Source organism: Penaeus chinensis, chromosome 22, assembly GCF_019202785.1.
Source record: "Penaeus chinensis breed Huanghai No. 1 chromosome 22, ASM1920278v2, whole genome shotgun sequence".
NCBI lineage: Eukaryota > Metazoa > Arthropoda > Malacostraca > Decapoda > Penaeidae > Penaeus > Penaeus chinensis.
In genome coordinates this window covers 12,782,658-12,787,657 of record NC_061840.1, presented here as the reverse complement: position 1 = coordinate 12,787,657, position 5,000 = coordinate 12,782,658, and the positions used below count along the sequence as shown (strand labels likewise).

Sequence of the window (5,000 nt, the reverse complement as noted above, 5' to 3'; positions counted from 1 at the left end):
ATTATTTTCTTTAATCTTTATTCCTCATCTATTATATCTCTCTCTATTTCTTCTACCCTTTAATTTCGTATCTTTTCCTATTTCCACTTTTTCAGGTGGAATCTGCCCTTGCATCGTTTGCTCTTCCATTTCTTTCTTTCTCATTCTCCCTATCCCCATGGTCATTTATCCGCGTTTCTTCTACTCCCATTTTTCCCTCGCCCTCACTCCTCTCATTTAAAATTTCCCATTTTCCTTCCCCCCCCCCCCCCCCCCTCCACGTTTAATTCCACCTCCATCTCCATTTTCGTTTTCTTCTTCCTCCTCCTCCTCTACCTCCACGTCCTCTTCTATCATCTCTTTCTTCTTCTTCTTTTTCCCCTTTCTTCTTTTCCTTTTCCTCCTCCTCCCCCTCTCTCTCCCCACCCCCTCTTCCTCCCTATTCTTTTCTTCCTCCCAATCCCCCCCCCCTTTCCTCCCCTCCCCACTCCTCCTCCCCCACTTCCTCCTTTTCCCTTTTTCTCCTCCAATCCCCCTTTTCCCCCTTTCCTCCCATCCCCCTCACCCCCCTCCCCCACACCTCCAAAACGCTGGTGTATCTTTTTATCGCCCCCCCCCACCCCCCACCCCTCACGTGCCGTCACTCAAACTGCCTAGCCGACGTAATTATCTCTTGATGGAGTTTTATTGTTATACCAAATTTTTTTGTACTCCAACAGACGGGGGTTTTTGGATGTCCGTGCCTGAGGTGAAAATGGGGTGAAGAAAGAATGGAGATAATAATAGATAGATAGAGAGATTGGAGGAGGGAAGGAAGAGGGGAGAGGGAGAGAGGGGGGGAGAGAAGGAGAGGAGAGGGGAGAGAGAGAGAGAGAGAGAGAAGAGAGGGAGAGAAGAGAGAGAGAGAGAGAGAGAGAGGGAGAGGGAGAGGGAGAAGGGAAAAGGGGAGAGGAGGGAGAAAAGAGGGAGAGAGAGAGAGGAGGGAGAGAAGAGAGAAGAGAAAAGAGAGAGAGAGAAGAAGGGGGAGGGGGAGGGAGAGAGAGTAGAGAGAGGAAAAGAGGAAGAGAGAGAGAGAGAGAAGAGAGAGAGAGAAAAGAGAGAGAGAGAAAAGGGGAGAAGAGAAGAAAAAGAGAAAAGAAAGGGAGAAAAAAAGAGAGAAATAGGAGAGAAAGAGAGAGAGAGAAAGAAAAGAGAAGAAAGAGAGAAAGAGGAGAGAGAAAGAGGAGAGAAAGAGAAAAGAGAGAAAAGTGAAAGAGAAGAGGGAGAAAGAGAGAAAGAGAGAGAGAGAGAGAGAGAGAGAAGAAAAGGGGAGGGAAAAGAGAGGAGAGAGAAAATTTTCTATTTTAGTGTATTTTCCCATTTTTTTCCAAAACCAACAATGTGAGTGCCATGTAATCTATCCATGTAGGCGTGGGCATGTGCGCGCATAGATAGCTCCTCGCTGAGGATTCCGTCAAGGTCACTACCAAAATCACTCTTTATTTGCTTTAAGATTTCACGTCACGCCCCACAAGAGGCGTTCTATAGCGAAAGTTTTATGGAAGATTATGGGAGTTTCCGCACTTTCGAGGATAATAAAGACGACGATGATGATAATAATAACGTTAGTACAACAAATAAATTAAAAAAGTAATAATAAGAAAATAAGAGAAGGTATGTGCGTGTGGGGGGGGGTCAAAAATAAAATAATAATAATAATAAAAAAATAAAAAAAAAAATAATTAATAAAAAAATAATAAAAATAATTTTAAAGATATTCTTAATAATACAAAGTAATAGTAGTACAATAATAATAGTAATAACAATAATAATAATAAAGACAAAAAATAATAAGAATAAACCCCCTTAAAATTTTAGTAGTAGTAATAATATAACAAAAATAATAATAACAAAATAATAATATAAAATAATAATAACAACAAACAATATAACAATATAATAATATAACTGATAACTTAGTACCAACAATAACAATAAATAACAGTGATGAGGACATGATGACAACAACATCAACAGCGACAATAATGATTACATGATGGTAACAACAACAACAATAGTGATATCATTGAAGATAATCATGTTTGTGATAGAGATGATGAAAACGACATCAACACTAACAAAAACAAGAAGCAAAAACGGAAAGAACATCATTAATTAAGCCCCGCCAGCCCTGACAACAACAAAAACAAAAGCGGGGACACAAAAACTCGGACACGCCTCCGCCGAGCGACACTTTCGGACAAAAACACGAGCCCGCAGCTTCACAAGAGCAAAGGTCCTACATCACCCAAAACCCGAAAACTTTCCGCTCTTTAAAAAAGGCTTTTTCCCCTTCCCCCTTTCCCTTCTCCCTTTCCTTTCTCCCTTTCCCTTTTTCCCCCCCCCCTTTTCCCCCCTTCCCTATCCGTTCCCTCCTTTCTTTTCTTCTCCCCCTTTTCCCCCCTTTTTCTTTTCCCCCTTTCCCCCCCTTTTTTCAACCCTTCCCCTTCCCCCTTTCCCTTCCCCTATCCGTTCCTCACCTTTCTCTCCTTCTCCCTTCTCTTCTTTCTCCCCTTCTCACCCTACCCTTCTTTCTTCTTCCCCCCCTACCTTTTCCCTCTCTCTGTCTTTCTACTACATTTTTCATTTCCCCCCCATTCCCCTTCCTTCCTTTCCTTCTCAGTTCCTCCTCTTCCCATCCTTTCCTCTTGTCTTTCTTCCTTTTTTCCCCCTCCCTCCTTACTCCCCTTTTTTCCCCCCTCTTCCTCCCCCTTTTTTTTTCCACTTTATTTCTCTTTTTTTCCCTCCCCTTTTTTCCCTTCTCCCTCCCCCCTCCCCCCCCCTCCTTTCCCCTCCCTCCCCCCCCCCTCCCCCCCTTCCTTCTACCCGATGCAATCAAACAGAGAAAGAAAAAACAGAAACGGGGCGTGTTTTCCTTGTTTTATTTTGAAAATCCTGTTAGTCCCCTTTATTCATGTTCCCTCTCCCCTTCTCTCTCTCTCCCTCTCTCTCTTCTCTCTCTTCTCTCTCCCCCCTCTCCCCTCTCTCTCCCTCTCTCTCTCTCCCTCCCCTTTTCCTTTCTCCCCTCTCTCCTCTCTCTCCCCTCTCTTCTCTCTCTCTTTCTCCTCTCTCTCTCCTCTCTCTCTCCTCTCTCTCTCTCTCTCCTCTCTCTCCTCTCTCTCTCTCTCTCTCTCTCTCTCTCTCTCTCTCTTTCTCTCCCTCCCTCCCTCCCCCCTCTTACCCTCTCTTCTTTCTCTCTCTCTCTCTCACCCCTCTCTCTCTCCTCTCTTCTCTCTCTCTCTCTCTCTCTCTCTCTCTCTCTCTCTCTCTCTCTCTCCTCTCCTCCCCCCTCCCCCCCTTTCCCTTTGTTTTTCCCCCCTTTTTTTCCCCTCTCCTCTCCCACCCTCGATCGCCTCCGTCCCCCCTTTGAGGGCCCCAACCGCGTCAAAAATCTCGTCCCAATGAGCTGATTATCCACCTTCATATTCCCCTCTCCCGGGTTTTAAAATTTTCGAATTTACCTCCCCCCCCTCACCCCCCCCAGGGGCCCCCCTCCCCCCTTTTTCCTTTTTTTAAAATTTCCTTTTTCCCGGGGGGGGGTGGGGACTGCCCCGTTTTGTTTGTTTTTTCACAGTTGTCTTTCTTACGTTTTTTTTTTTTTTTTTTTTTTTCTTACTCCTATGTTTATTGACCTTTCCACTTGCTTAACTTGTTATTTTGAAGTTTCCTTTTCACACATGTTTTATTGAGTGTATTGTTTTTGTTTTTGTTTTCTTTAAAAAATTTTAACATTAACTCCCCTTCCTTTATCTTCGCCCCTTTTTTTTCCATTTTTTTTTTTTTTTTCCCAAACCCTTAAATCTTTTTTTACCGCTTTACATTTTCTCCTTTTTTGGGCCGACTTATTAAATTCACGCCCTTTTTAATTTCTCTCTTCTTAACCTTCCCTCTTCATTTTCTTGTCTTCCCTTGGCCCCAACCACTTTCCCCCAAACTTCCTTAAACGTCGCCCCCTTCCCCCCCCCCCCCCCCCCCCGAAACCCGTTCCTTTTGGGAAAAAAAACCCCCAGCTTTCCCTCACTACCCCCCAAACCCCCCCCCCCCCAATGGCTTCTTGACCCCAGGTAATAAAAACAAATCAAGATCACGAAAATTACGTATTACAATGGAAAAAAAAACGTATTACAATGGAAAAAAAAACATCTGATTATGTAATAAGTTAGTTAATAGAGATAATGATTCAATCATTAAATAAATGAATATGTGAACGCATAATACTAATTAAAAAACAGTATACAAAATTTGGAAGACGGAAAGACCCGCGAGAGGGCAATTTCGACCCAAATTTCCCAGTAAATAACACCACATAAAATATAAAAACGATGCGTTTTTTAAAGAATAATTAAAAAAACCCCCCTCCCCCCCCAAAAAAACAAACAAATTAAATTAGCTCCTCATATAGTATTCCAACACTCGCGGCACAACAAATCCACCTGTTTCCCCTCCTCCCCCTCCCCTTTTCCTCCTTTTCCCATTCCTCCTCTCTCCTCCCCTATCCTCTTTCTCCCTCCTCTTCCTCCTATTCCTTCCCTCCTTTTCCTACTCCACCTTCATTTCCTCCTCTTCCTCCCCCTCTTCCTCCCTTTCCCACTCCTCCTCTCTCCCTTTCCTCTTTTTCCTTCCCTACCCTTTTTCTCCCTCCTCTTCCTCCTATTCCTTCCCTCCTTTTCCTAATCCACCTCCATTTCCTCCTCTTCCTCCCCTCTTCCTCCTATTCCTTCCCTCCTTTTCCTACTCCCCCTTCATTTCCTCCTCTTCCTCCCCTCTCCCTCCATTTTTTTTTCTGCTCTTCCTCCCCTCAACGTTCGACATAGATGACCACCTGACCGTAACCCCTTCTCTTTCTCCCCTCATTCTGCCCCCCTCCTCCCTCCCTCTATCCCCCGTCTCCCCTTACCTATGATCATGAATAATGGCTCATGACACTTCCCCTTGACGCCGCCATGTCTCTTTCGCCCTTCTCCGTGTTTCCACTTGATTTT

The 5,000-nt window shown here is 44.3% G+C and overlaps 1 protein-coding gene across 10 annotated transcripts in view; it reads right to left on the bottom strand.

Annotated features, from left to right (window-relative positions):
- Window positions 1–5,000, bottom strand: part of LOC125036865 (proton channel OtopLc-like) — a 245,003-nt gene that overhangs the window by 131,554 nt on the left and 108,449 nt on the right. The window lies entirely within an intron of this gene.